Here is a 15,522-nt window from a genome sequence, read left to right as displayed (position 1 = left end):
TTAATACCATAAAAATTTGGAAATCTAGATCACACAGGAAGCTACTGAAATGAATGACTCTTTCCTCTGCTCTCTGAAATTCTCGGTAGTAATGTGCAGTTTAGGTTTTGCATTTTAAAGAAGTATCAAACGAACTTGGAATGGCTTGAAATTTTACCAGGGTACTCAAGACTCATGTAGGGACTTGCTATAAAATTTTCAAAGCTATTAGACATCGACAAACCGTCGATCACAGTAGGTCAGTAGGCCTACGAAATTCATATTTATAAGTCCTTAAAAAAATAATTTATATAAATCAAGAAATAAGAGTTTAATCCCAAAAATATTCATTAAAAGTCCATCATAATTTAAATAAAAGAACGGACCTCATTTAAAATAAATAGTCCCAAACTCGTTACGCACATATACTAAATCTTTCATGAAACATCCTTTAAAATAAACTTTGATACATAGAAAATAATTCAACAACTTGAGCTCTTAAGAGGTTGTTTTGCAACAGACATCAAATCTGCCTCGGATCTCCAAATGAGGCTCCAAAAGACATTCTGGAAACTAGACATTTCAAGGATCATTCTCCAATTTGAATCGAATGAAAAAAAATTCAAACGAGCAAGATATGCCCTCTCAAAGATGGGCATTTAACAAGCAAAAATCTGAAAATTTCAGATTTCCAGATTACAACCAAGTCAGTGGGCTTTCTTTAAAAATTCATATCTCCCTTTACAAAACTCCACTGGGAACCCCAAGGGTCAATCTGGAAACTAGGGAGAGATCATAACACTCTACAGTTGGATTTACTCCAAGAACATTCATGGTTTAGAAGATATGACTGTCTAAATTTCAGTGCACAAAAAGAGTTCAAGTTTGGCAGATTTAGAACATAAATCAGAAACACCACTTTAGGCTTCACCAAAAATTCTAAAACTGAACAAGTAAGTTCCCAACATGTCATTGAATATTCAGTAGAAAGATAGGCTTGAGAATCAAAGATTTAAGTCGGCCTTTGCCACCTCAAAGTCGTAGGTTTGTAAAATCTACTGGATGGTACAAGGAATAAGAACTAGATTTCAAGAATTTATACCGGTTGTTTCCCTTACTCAAAAATGGTGAGACCGATGTCAAAAGAAAGATACGGGAGTCTAGAGTGACATATTCAAGTTTCAAAGGTTTTCACCGATTGAAACTTTACTTATGGCCTCCGAAAGATTGTTTACCAAAAATATATTCCAGATGGGCAGTGATGTTTACAAATTCATAAATAAATCATAAGAGCTCCAAACCTTCTGAAATTTTACCAAAGTATAGAAAACATATGAAAGATGATACACAATTAATTTGGGAATTTTTGGGAACCGTTTGGATGGCTGGAATCGCCTTGCAAAACACTGCCGAGCAGTGTGCTTATGGCAGATTCGCTGCCTTACCTCATGCACGGTTTTTCACCGAATAAACTCTACCAAAATAATCATCCAAAATCATAAAACATATCCTCACATAATATAGCACACAAATGTGTAAAAATCCATGGCCATAAAGCATTTTCAGTTGAGAAAAAGCAAAGAAAAACTCACCCTCGAAGCACAACCTTCACTCTATAGTTTTCCCACACTCTCCCTTGCTTTGCTACTTCTCTTGGGGCTTCAAAGGCTTCTATGGAGTGTGATAATGGTGGGAGAAAAGTTGTGAGAGTGAGAGAAAGAATGTAGTGGTGGGGGAAAAGGAGTAGTGTGGTGGAGAGGTAGGAGTAGTGGTAGGGAAAAAGATTAGTGGTAGGGAAAAGAAAATATTAGTGGAGGATAATGGGGTGTTACATTAAGTAAATATAAAAATGTGGTGTAGTAATAACCCATGTGTAAGAAAAAAAATATATGTAAGACTAATCATCAATTAATAAAATGCTAGAGCATAAAACTCTTGTGATTAAAATTAGAATAAATAGCACTAATATTAGTGCACTCTCTCAATTTATAAATACATCATAGGAAAATAATTTGAGAAAAATGTTGATGGAAAATTTTTTTATAACTCATCATTCCTAAATTTCTCGGTAAAAATAAATAAATACATAATTTTTTTTTTTTCCGATTTGAAAACTCAAAATAAATCTTTGAGCTCCATCATTCTCTTAATGGACTCAAAATATATTTTGAGTGCATCATCCGTTGAAATAAAAATAAAAATAAATTATCACATATGTAATCATCAAATCACATAAGTCCGTATTTTATTAATGGATGCTGAACCCTAATTACCACAAGAAATCCTTAAATCAATAATTAAAAGTCTATAATCCTTAATAAAAAGTCGGGGCATTACATACTATCCCCCTTAACATAAATTTCGTCCCGAAATTTGTACCTCAGAAAATAACTCTGAGTACTTCACTTTCCTGTTAGACGGTAGTCTATTATTGACCATGATATATTCATAGGTCCCTTACTATCGGTATTGACTTAGTCCTTAGTACCTGAACTTCCCGATCTAAGATAGATTTGGATCTTCCTTCGTAACTCAAATATTGACTAATAATAATGTTGTTCTTATGGATCATATGCTTTGAATCGTAAACATACTTCTCTATTTGCGACACATGGGATACATTACGCACATTCTCAAAGCTTAGCGCTAACGCCAACCAGTAAGTTATTGGGTCTATCCTTTCTACAATCTCGTATGAGCCTATAAAACGGGGTTTAGGTTTACCCTTTACACCGAATCTAACGATTCCTCTTGATGGAGAAACCTTCAGAAAAATTTTCTTTACATCCTCAAACTATAGGTCCTTTCGGCGCTTGTCAGCATATGACTTCTGTCTATCCTGGGCCTCCTTGATTCCTTTTTCTGATTTGACGGACGATCTCAATCATCTCGCCATTTCATCCCAACAAAGTGGTGATCTATATTTCCTCAGGTATAACGCCTCATTTGCCAATCTATCGATAGTCGATTGATAACTGGTATTATATGTCTCACAATGAGTGGCAAAAACATGTTCTCAGCTTTCACCCCGGTTTAGCTCGGTCGTCCTCAACATACCTTATTAATAATTTCTATGTCGTTTAAGCGGAACTATAATGACTAATATCTCTAGAGCATTCTTAAGGCAACTTAAACAGTTTGTAAGGAGACCAACCATTTCGAGCATGTAGGCAGTCAGCCTAAAACGCCGTTATAAACTTTTATTCATTCATCGAAGGAATCTCGAGTCATGTGGGCATTGACTGCCCCCTTTCGTGACAACCTTTGCTTAAGTATGATGGATTCGAAAAAAATCCATCTCGACAACGAAATTCATTGGTTCGTTAAGGGCTCAGTTTGTCCCAAACACGACATTAAGCTTGACTTTATGAGCTCGAAGACTCAAAGTAACAATGTGATATGTTGTAAAACCTTCACTTGCTAGCACGCAAGACATATTTCAACAAATGAGGTTACATCTCGTTTCATTCATCCTAACTAGAATTTTTCTAGATCTTAATACATCTTAGTACTTCCTGGTGATAGTATATGGGTGCCATGGCTTTATCTTATTCTTAAGTTCATTGTCATGGACATGCATATCTTCCCTTCAAAGAAGATAGTATTATCTGATTCGTCGTTGTAATTCTTGAAACTTCTTATCCTTATTCTTCCTCGTAGCTTCTCCATCTTTTCGTCCTTCCTTTTTGCTTCTACCACCATTTTTCTCAAACTGGGTATTGTCGCAATAACACTCGCTATTGTATTAGGTGGTTTAATCACTTCTATCCTCATCTTGTCAAAGTTTTTAATGAGTTCATCTTCCCTCGTGAGAAAGTATCCTAACTTAGACGAGACTTTAGGACTCAATGCATCGGCTACTACATTGGCCTTGCCTGGGTGGTAGTTAATACCACAATCATAATCCTTTACTAGTTCGAGCCATATTCTTTGTCTCATGTTCAGATCCCTTTGCTTGAAAAAAATATTTCAAGCTTTTATGATCGGTGAATATCTCACACCTAACTCCGTATAGGTGATGTCTCCATATTTTCAGTGCATGCACTACTGCAGCTAATTCTAAATCATGGGTTGGATAATTCAGTTCATGTGGTCTAAGTTGTCGCGATGCATATGCTATCACCTTTCCCTCTTGCATTAACACACAACCTAGTCCATTTTTCGACGCATCCGTGTAGATCACATATTCCCTGTCTGGTTCTGGAACTGCTAGCACTGGTGTAGTAGCTAACATGTCCTTGAGCTGCTGAAAACTTCTCTCGCACTCATCAGTCCAAGTATACTTGATTCCTTTCCCAAGTAACTGCGTCATTGGTCTTGCTATTTTTGAAAATCCTTCAATGAATCTTCGATAGTAGCCAGCTAATCCTAAGAAACTTCTTATCTCATTTGGAGTTGTTGGTGACCTCCATCCTTGTACTGCTTCAACCTTGATACCTTCTGACCTTAAGCCAAATCTCACATTTAGTGAATTTGATATAAAGACATTCACCCCTTAGTGTTTGCAATGCGATTCTCAATGTTTCTTATATTCTTCTTAATCTTGGAGTAGATAAGGATATCGTCTTTGAATACCAAGATGGACTTATCCAAGTAAGGATAGAATGCTCTGTTCATGAGGTCCATGAACACCACTGGCGCGTTTATTAATCCGAACGGCACAACTACGAATTCGTAGTGATCATATCTTATTCGGAAAGCCGTTTTGGGTATATCTTCATGTCTAACTTTTAACTGATGATACCCAAACTTCAAATCGATCTTAAAGATTACACTCACGCCTTTGAGTTGGTCGAATAAATAATCCTCAAGGTGCCTTCCTTCTTCTTGACAAATAACACAGGCGCTTTCCATGGGATACACTAGGTTTGATAAAACCTAGGTCCAACAATTCCTGTAATTGGATCTTTAGCTCCTCCAATTCCCTTGGAGCCATCCTATAAGGTGCCTTGGATACCGGTGCTGATCCTGGTTCAAAATCGATGGTAAATTCTACTTGTCTATCGAGTGGCAGCCCTGGTAAATTTTCTGAAAAATATCTCAGAATTCCCGTACAATCTCTACGTCTTCAATTATCCCTTTGGTCTCAACTCCTCCGATCAGGTATACCAGGAAAGCTTGGCAGTCTATCTTGTTCATCATCTTCCTCGCTTGTAAGGCTGAAATAATTGGTATCCTGTTCCCCAGGTTTATCTCAAAGCATCCATCCCCGAAAAGTTAAAAGCAATCTTCCGCTCCTTGCATAAAACTGTGGCGTAGTTCTTAGCTAACCAGTCAATCCCTAGGATTATATCAATGTCCTATATTGTATAAACTGCAAGTTGTTTACTATGACCTTAAATGATCCTATGTTTACCTCTTGGTTTGAGTAAGCATGTGTTTCTATCGTCGCCCCTCCTATGGGTAAAGAATTTCTCATGTCCAGATTAGCCCTTTTCAGGTATGAGTTTTAGGGTATTTGCACATGCACTTGCAGAGAAAGAATGCGAGGCACCCGTATCGAACAGAAGTATAACAGGTGTGTTGAGTAGCGTGCCCATACTTATTAGGTTTCCTTGTTTGCTTCCTTATTTATTCTTGTGCGGGGCATAGGTTCTAACTTAAGGGGGTTGTGGTGGATAGAGTAGTTGTTGGCCTACAATGACCCTAAATGGTTGTGCTTGACCCGGTTGATTCGATCTTCACATCCCTCCTTGTGGCCTCGCTTGGAAATCTTTAGCAAAATGGCCCTTCTGACCATATTTAAAACATGTATTACTATCATCCAAACATATATCATAATATGACTTGGAAAACTTCGGCCATGGAGGTACCCCAGGCTGGCCCTACTTATCCTTAGCAGGTCCTATGTTTGTTTGATGTCCTTGTCCTTGCCTTTGGGCACTATGTTTCCTACCAAGGCCTCTTGCCATTTCGACTATCATAGTAGTCTTGCCTTCGTCCTTGATCATTTGCTTCCTGAGTTGAGTTTGGGTCGAGCAAATCTCGGGCCTACTACCTCGGCGTCCAGAGCTTGGCTGAACAATTCAGAGTTCATAAACTCAGTATAATTGTCGAGTACCTTAGGCCGGAGTGAAACTTGTCTATCATCTTTTCTTCTATGTCCACCTACTGTGGGGCCTAACGGACATGCTGCAGAAAATATGGTCATACTTGGTCATATCCCATCTTGTTTTGCTTTGGATTAAACACTTCTTTTCCTTTCCTCTTATAACGGCTATTAGAAATATAATTGTCATATACCCCCGTCTGAAAATCTTCTAAGACAAGTCTGACAGCTCTTCTTGAGTCATCGCTTTTCTTTTGGCCTTCAACCAAAATCTGCAAATTCAGTCAATTGGAATGCAACACAGAAAGTCGTTCATGTACGCAAACTCTATATTACGGTCTCAATTTGGATTCTGAATTTCTATCATAATGAGTGGTCGATAATATTCATAGGACAAAGACTAATCTCAACTAATTTAAACACAATGAGAGACAACTATACAAATCTATAGTTTGGGTGGTATACTAGGTCAGTAGACTAATACTTCTTAGTCTTATCGATAAAGGGAATCTACTATGACAACTCACGAGTTGCAAGGCTCAAAATCAACACAACATCAAAGCAAGGTGTTGTAGAAATTGTTCAAGAGATTCAAAAGAATGACCAGAGGTATGAAATGATTAACTACAAGGTCGAACAAAATGACCTCGAGTAAGAACCCGTCTGGCTTTTCAACCGAAAGTTGAAACATATAGGTTTTCAACCCAAAAGACGTCTACTGAGATTTAGATCATGTGGACTGGCCAGGTCCAACATCATCACTTCCCAGTCACACGGGAAACATTGTCCCGAACTTGAGAAGTCGTGGACATACTATACATAACGAAACTTGAGTTCGTAGTGGCAGCTTAAAGCTCAAACTTAAGGTTCTAGTCCTATTGAACTAGACTCTTATTCCCCAAGGTCTACATACAGACAGTCGAACCATATTTTCTTATATAACTTGTAGTCCCAAAGACATGGGCAACAGTCCAAAGGCGTGTATACTGAGCTATAACAATTCTTATGTCGTCGTCAAAAGCTATACTAAAATCCCGATATGCCCGGGTAGTCTCTGCTGGATCAAACGCGGAGCTTTCCTAACTATCGGAATATGCCTGGACGTAACCCTCTTTAATAGATAAGGGAAAGTGTGAGTCTTCTTATACGTAAGTAGACGTAAAACTCTTAAATGTACAAGGTTATGAACATACTATGCATAACAAAACATAAGTTTCATTAAGACAACTAAACTTATTTTAAGGTCTTCTATTCTAGTGGACTCGGATCCCATTTCCCATGTATGTCACAAATATATATATAACCCGCAGACAATCAAATCACGCCCTTTTTATAATCTATCGTGTAACATAAGTCGATTCGATGTTCCATCGTGTGTAAACATTCGAACGTAGAGACTTATGCTTAAACCATTGATGCAATGTTTGCCTTGAATTCATCTTGTATCATCATTCCATGCTTTTCCTTCAACGCGTACATGTCTTTTCATTCCTCTTTGTAATTCAAAAGAACCATTGTTTTCTTGTGGAAGCTGAAATGCTCTAAGTTCTCTATCATTCTTCTAAATCATCACTTCAAGAATCTAGATTGTAGAGATATCCTACTAATCCAGCAGTCTATGTTCTTTTAGAATCGTGATTATGCAACTTATAGCAATCTATGTTTTCTGGGGAAAGCATGTGTCAATTCTCTATCATTCTTCTTATTATATCATCATAACTGCAATGATATGCCATGAAAGGCAAAACATTCAACATTTCATCATAGCATGCTCTTTACATAAACATCTTCATGAAACAGTTTAGAACAATAACATCTTTAAAACGTTGTAACTGCAGTTACCTTTTTCCTTGATTGAGCACGATGCAATGGAGTGTTGAGCGGTGTCGTATTAACCCACGTATGTCTAGTGAATCAAACTAGACTTGGCTTTTTAGAATAAGGTTTCTAGTGCCAGAGCAAACGAATTGCTCTGATACCACTCTGTCACAGCCCACTATCCCAATGACGGGTTAACCGGGGTTATGACTTGGGGTGAACAATAAGAAACGGAAATTAAAGGGGATTTACTAAGTAACCAACATTAATAACAAACTAGTGGTATATATATATAACCACTTGGGTAATTCACAAATGAGTCTGCCATAACGATTAGACCCCAACTGAAAGTTAATTAAAATGAAGTAGTAATAAGTTCAAGTAGAAATGATAAATAAGTCAGAGTGTTTGCAGCGAAAAAACGTGTGAGTTATGCATATGGAGATGCATACTCAAGGTTTCATTACATAAACATCAAAAGGGAAATCCGCTCAACACCGATCCATTTCATCGCCTGCTCAACCTGCACATTTAGAAATACATGCAGGGCTGAGTATAAAAATACTCAGTGACATAAGCCGAAAATACAACATGCATACATATATAAATTGAACTGCCAACAGTAACACACAGGGGTTTTCTTGAATGACCTGCGCTTACTAAAACATTTCATTCATTTTCATAAAGGTGGATGCGCATCCCATTTTCAGTCTATATGATCCATATCTGTCCTTTCTGTCACGCGCCGGGAAGGAGGCCTCCTTACCACGGACGCCAAGACCGGTCGCAAGCGACTCGCGGTCTCCATGAGTGTACACGTTAACCCTAGCTAGCGACCTTTGTCTAGCATAGGATCCCAATTGGATTTCCTTTAAAGTTGGCGAACCAACACAGATAGAATACATATAAAAACATAAACATTTTGGCAGTCAATCATTTCATAAACATTTCATTTTCATAACATTTTCATTTTCATAAAGGGCATTAAACATATAAGCATTTCATAAGAACTGAATAAATAGTCAAAACATATCATGCATATATATTCGCATATGAGGCCTACGTCACGCAGGGGATCTCTATATACGTAATAATAAAATAATGCCCACCTCAATTGTTCTTAAAGCTGGCGTGGAGTCGTTTCTTCTTCGGCTTCACTTTCTGTCGCCCGGACCTTCATTGATGAAGAGTCGATAAGTTCGTGAAGAAATTGTCATAAGACAAAGTCTAATTCTACGTGCCTAGGGTATCTTTTAATGTTTTAGGGTTCTAGCATCCATAATTCGTTACATTAAAGATAGTCAAAAATCAATCATACCTCGTCTAATCTCATTCAAACACATAGGCAACACAAACACATAAGGCACATAAGAATCATAATCAAACATCATCAAAACATGCTCTGTTTTTACACTGACTCAACTTCAAAATTTAATCTGTTCTGACTCCGACATCTCCTGGACTCGAGACTCATACCGAAAGAAAGATCTTCGAGTCTAGTTTCATATAAAAAAAAAAGTAGAGTCGAAAACTCCAAGTGGTTTGAGAGATATGACGTTTTTACCACGATCTACCATGTTCGGCAGTTTTGAACAATCGAAAACTTGGATTTTTAAAAAATAGTAAACGTTGTCAAAATGGGCTCAACTTTGGTGGATATCTAGCTAACACAATAAGGTTAATACCATAAAAATTTGGAAATCTAGATCACACAGGAAGCTACTGAAATGAATGACTCTTTCCTCTGTTCTCTGAAATTCTCGGTAGTAATGTGCAGTTTAGGTTTTGCATTTTAAAGAAGTATCAAACGAACTTGGAATGGCTTGAAATTTTACCAGGGTACTCAAGACTCATGTAGGGACTTGCTATAAAATTTTCAAAGCTATTAGACATCGAAAAACCGTCGATCACAGTAGGTCAGTAGGCCTACGAAATTCATATTTATAAGTCCTTAAAAAAATAATTTATATAAATCAAGAAATAAGAGTTTAATCCCAAAAATATTCATTAAAAGTCCATCATAATTTAAATAAAAGAACGGACCTCATTTAAAATAAATAGTCCCAAACTCGTTACGCACATATACTAAATCTTTCATGAAACATCCTTTAAAATAAACTTTGATACATAGAAAATAATTCAACAACTTGAGCTCTTAAGAGGTTGTTTTGCAACAGACATCAAATCTGCCTCGGATCTCCAAATGAGGCTCCAAAAGACATTCTCGAAACTAGACATTTCAAGGATCATTCTCCAATTTGAATCGAATGAAAAAAAATTCAAACGAGCAAGATATGCCCTCTCAAAGATGGGCATTTAACAAGCAAAAATCTGAAAATTTCAGATTTCCAGATTACAACCAAGTTAGTGGGCTTTCTTTAAAAATTCATATCTCCCTTTACAAAACTCCACTGGGAACCCCAAGGGTCAATCTGGAAACTAGGGAGAGATCATAACACTCTACAGTTGGATTTACTCCAAGAACATTCATGGTTTAGAAGATATGACTGTCTAAAGTTCAGTGCACAAAAAGAGTTCAAGTTTGGCAGATTTAGAACATAAATCAGAAAAACCACTTTAGGCTTCACCAAAAATTCTAAAACTGAACAAGTAAGTTCCCAACATGTCATTGAATATTCAGTAGAAAGATAGGCTTGAGAATCAAAGATTTAAGTCGGCCTTTGCCACCTCAAAGTCGTAGGTTTGTAAAATCTACTGGATGGTACAAGGAATAAGAACTAGATTTCAAGAATTTATACCGGTTGTTTCCCTTACTCAAAAATGGTGAGACCGATGTCAAAAGAAAGATACGGGAGTCTAGAGTGACATATTCAAGTTTCAAAGGTTTTCACCGATTGAAACTTTACTTATGGCCTCCGAAAGATTGTTTACCAAAAATATATTCCAGATGGGCAGTGATGTTTACAAATTCATAAATAAATCATAAGAGCTCCAAACCTTCTGAAATTTTACCAAAGTATAGAAAACATATGAAAGATGATACACAATTAATTTGGGAAGTTTTGGGAACCGTTTGGATGGCTGGAATCGCCTTGCAAAACACTGCCGAGCAGTGTGCTTATGGCAGATTCGCTGCCTTACCTCATGCACGGTTTTTCACCGAATAAACTCTACCAAAATAATCATCCAAAATCATAAAACATATCCTCACATAATATAGCACACAAATGTGTAAAAATCCATGGCCATAAAGCATTTTCAGTTGAGAAAAAGCAAAGAAAAACTCACCCTCGAAGCACAACCTTCACTCTATAGTTTTCCCACACTCTCCCTTGCTTTGCTACTTCTCTTGGGGCTTCAAAGGCTTCTATGGAGTGTGATAATGGTGGGAGAAAAGTTGTGAGAGTGAGAGAAAGAATGTAGTGGTGGGGGAAAAGGAGTAGTGTGGTGGAGAGGTAGGAGTAGTGGTAGGGAAAAAGATTAGTGGTAGGGAAAAGAAAATATTAGTGGAGGATAATGGGGTGTTACATTAAGTAAATATAAAAATGTGGTGTAGTAATAACCCATGTGTAAGAAAAAAAATATATGTAAGACTAATCATCAATTAATAAAATGCTAGAGCATAAAACTCTTGTGATTAAAATTAGAATAAATAGCACTAATATTGGTGCACTCTCTCAATTTATAAATACATCATAGGAAAATAATTTGAGAAAAATGTTGATGGAAAATTTTTTTATAACTCATCATTCCTAAATTTCTCGGTAAAAATAAATAAATACATAATTTTTTTTTTCCGATTTGAAAACTCAAAATAAATCTTTGAGCTCCATCATTCTCTTAATGGACTCAAAATATATTTTGAGTGCATCATCCGTTGAAATAAAAATAAAAATAAATTATCACATATGTAATCATCAAATCACATAAGTCCGTATTTTATTAATGGATGCTGAACCCTAATTACCATAAGAAATCCTTAAATCAATAATTAAAAGTCTATAATCCTTAATAAAAAGTCGGGGCATTACATGACTGAAGCATGAGAAACTCCCCCTTCACTTTATTCGCCATTTTCGAAAATTTGGGCTCATGTCCTTCAAAAATCTTTCTGATTATTTTCTAAAAATGGGGTGAGAAATGAGTTATATGTGATGAGATGTATATTATACGTGAAGATTTGAAGTGATTAAGAGGTGTTTTTTTCAAAACTGAGTCTTGAGCATGAGTTTTTGCAAAATTTGGTTTGATATAAGAAATAGGGAAAAATCTGTAAGTTATGTCTTGAATGATGTTTTGATGATGAGCATGAATAGATGAAAGGATTAATGTGATGTTTGATGATTTCTGAGTATGAAAAGTTGATGAAGTTTAGAGTTACTCTTGGTCGCTTTGTTCTGCCTTGAGTTTTCCCGCTGGCATGCCAGAGAAGTCGTTTCCCCACTGGCATGCCAGAGAAGTCGTTTCCCTACTGGCATGCCAGAGAAGTCGCTTTCCCCGCTGGCATGCCAGAGAGTTCATTTCCCCGCTGCTCTGCCAGCGAGTTCATTCCTCTGAGTTCGAGTCCTCTGAGTTCGATTCCTCTGACGATCGATTCCTCTGACGATCGATTCCTCTGACGATCGATTTCTCTGACGATCGATTCCTCTGAGTTCGACTCCTCTGACGATCGATTCCTCTGACGATCGATTCCTCTGAGTTCGACTCCTCTGACGATCGATTCCTCTGACGTCTGATTCCTCTGACGATCGAGTCTTTTGATGATTGATTCCTCTGACGTTCACCATTCCTCTGGTGACAGAGAGTTCATGTTTTCGCTGCCTTGGCAAGTTGATTCCTCTGCCCTAGCGAGTATTTTCCGCAGTACTGCCGAGCTGCTCAGCTCCGTTCTGCTGAGTTTTTCCACCCTGACCACCGAACATTTCTCTGCTCTGGTCTCCGAGTCAAACTTATGATTGATTGTTTGTGATATGTTTATATGTGAAGTTGCATGCTTATGTGATTGTGCATGCCGATGTGCTTTTGCTTCGAGTATGATCCGAGTTGAGAGTTAAGTCGAGAGTAAGACGTGAGAATCCTTAGAAGTCGAGTATGCCTAGGGATTTAGTTTTACTGAGTAAATAGACGTTGAGTGAGAAGTTATTGTTGAGACGAGATTGGATTTCAGTATTGAGATCTAACTGAGGTTGTTTTATCACATGAACCTTCGTGATGATGTTGATGACTCATGAAGACCCGAGCAAGACGAAGAAGTAAGTCCCCTGTTCCTATCCGAGCTTAAGCGAAGGACTCCAGGTGGGCATTATTTTGAGTATTCAGTTTAACAGCTTTTCTAAACTGTTTAAATGATGATGAGATTATAAGATGTTTTGATGTTTTGAGATAAATGATGTTTATGAACTGTCTGACTTGCCAAAAATTTGATGTTAAGTTTGTATGTCACCCTCTACTGATGAGACGAATTCGGTCCTGCCACAAGCGGGATTTTGTGCACAGATGTGACTGTGAGCCGTCTTCGGGTCGGCCAGTCACGGTACTTGAGAGGGAGGCCTACTTCTCAGTATCGATAATAATGATAATGTTGTAGACGTGGTACATACATGACGAATATTTTGACTGCAGTCATTTCTTTATGATGTTATGATGTTTAAAACTGCATGCACAGATTTCCTTTATGATAAACTTATTTCTGTGTATTGCTGATGATATGGCAAGCTTCAAACATATAGCTCTAAGAGCGCCTTTGATGTTTTTCCGGCGTTTGCCCACTGAGTATTGTTACTCACGCCCTGCATATATTTCTAAATGTGCAGGTTAAGCTTTGGAGCGAGATTGGACTGGTGCTGGTGGGGATGGTTTCACCGATGAAGTTTTCCTTGATTGTTTTCCCTTTGATGTTAGAGTCTAAGGGACGATGTATTTCGTTTTCCTTCTGATGTTGATAAAACCTTAGTGAGATGATATACTAATCTTTTAAAATCAAGCAATATACTCGCGATTATATGTCTTCATACATATAATTGATACGTCTTTTGCTGTGTTACTCTTGAGATTATAATTCCTTATGGAAAATAAGCAATACCTACTTTGTTTTTCTTCTTGAAATTCCTAATATTCAAGAAGTCATAACGATATTGATGAATGCACCCTTGAGTCAAACTATGAGTCTTTGCCTTGGCATGTTTGATGTAAGCTTCCGCGCCGATGTTCAATTTAGTTGTGATGCCCTTTATTCATTTATTTTAGTCGTATCGATACTCGTACCCCGCTATTACTAGCGATGGGATTTCGGGTTGCGACAGAGTGGTATCAGAGCAGGTCGTCTGCTCTGAGTTAATTGCTTGATTGAGTACTAGTCTAATTTGAGTTCTTAGACTAGTTTGAGAGGGAGTCTTTGTGAAACGAAACCCCAGCACCCCATCTCCTCCGGCTTAACGAGGTAAGAAGTTGATGTTGTTTCTTATCGCTTTTCTGATGAGAACTGAGTTTGATGTACTAATGAGTGATGTATTGTTTTGATGACGAAGTTGTTTGATGATGATGAATTCTGATGTGAGGAAGTTGATGAAGAAGATGAGGAGAGATGTTGAGGCTAGTGTGGCCAATGCCCCACCATACCAAATGAGGATGAGATGCCGAGTTATATTGAGATAGTGATGCAGCGATGGTTCAGGGAGTATATCCCAGACGAGGATGACACCTTGGGTGAACTCATGACACGAATGTCGAGGATGAGCCGAGCGATGATAATGTGTATCGGACCATAGACGAGTATGAGGAGAAAGAGACGAAGTCGAGTGAGGATGCACCGACTGACGATGCTGAGAGTAGGATGTCAGATGATGGCGATGACGAAGACGAGATGGGAGAGTGATAGATGACGACTGAGACTATCTAGAAATGTATAGATATATCTATAGTGATGCTTAGCTAATGTACATAGCTAGAAGCATAGTATAAAACATATATGACGTCTAGTCCCTATGATGCTTGCATAGTTAGAGCATCATTTTGGAGTTAGAGCTTTGGTACATAAGACCTTACTTTCGTAAAAGACCTCGAGAGAGAGGGGCAGTTTTCCTTATATATATATATACAGAGAGGTTGATGATTAGTGAGTTTCACTTTTTTTAGCAGAACTTTGAGAATGATGATGATGTAGATGCTTGATGATAGATAGAGACTGACGATAATTTCAAATGTTGATAAACGAGAACTAGAGTGGACGAGAATGCTGAGAATTTTGAGATCACTTATGAGCTTTAGAAGCGATGTGAGAAAAAGAGAATTGTATTTTGTTTTGACGAACTGGTAGTTTTGAAGTCGATAGTTTTGTAATTGTTTTCCCTCTATGATTTACCTCCGAGAAGAAGAAGGAACGGAAGGGATATAAACCGAGAAGAAGATGAAGAAGAGGAGCAGAAAGAGAGATAGTTGAGATAATGCGATAAGAGTTAGAATTTTCATCGCGATTTATAGACACGACCCTACTAGGGCAAACGTAGTATGGAGACCTCATGGGATGCATAGATACTGTTGACCAATTGTACTTCGTGATAGAGGTACTTTCACCGGGACCGCGTTTACTATCGCTAGAGTAATCATGAGAGTAGACTCATTGAGTCCCTATCCCGCTTGGTCGTTTTGAGATTTTCCTGCATCCAATTGAACTCCTACATGAGATGAACTAATTGCTATTGAGCAGATCCACTGTG

General features: G+C 37.7%; 1 long non-coding RNA gene across 1 annotated transcript; it reads right to left on the bottom strand.

Annotated features, from left to right (window-relative positions):
- Positions 1–8,085: 8,085 nt before the first annotated feature.
- On the bottom strand, positions 8,086–11,411 carry LOC131006638 (uncharacterized). The gene is made up of 3 exons (XR_009095661.1): positions 11,096–11,411; positions 8,956–9,020; positions 8,086–8,369 (listed from the first exon to the last, which is right to left on the bottom strand). It is a non-coding gene; the product is annotated as an uncharacterized LOC131006638 (long non-coding RNA).
- Positions 11,412–15,522: the final 4,111 nt, after the last annotated feature.

This window comes from Salvia miltiorrhiza, chromosome 1 (assembly GCF_028751815.1).
Source record: "Salvia miltiorrhiza cultivar Shanhuang (shh) chromosome 1, IMPLAD_Smil_shh, whole genome shotgun sequence".
NCBI classification, from domain to species: Eukaryota; Viridiplantae; Streptophyta; class Magnoliopsida; order Lamiales; family Lamiaceae; genus Salvia; species Salvia miltiorrhiza.
The sequence above is the reverse complement of the archived record's forward strand: the minus strand, read 5'-3'. Positions and strand labels throughout refer to the sequence as shown.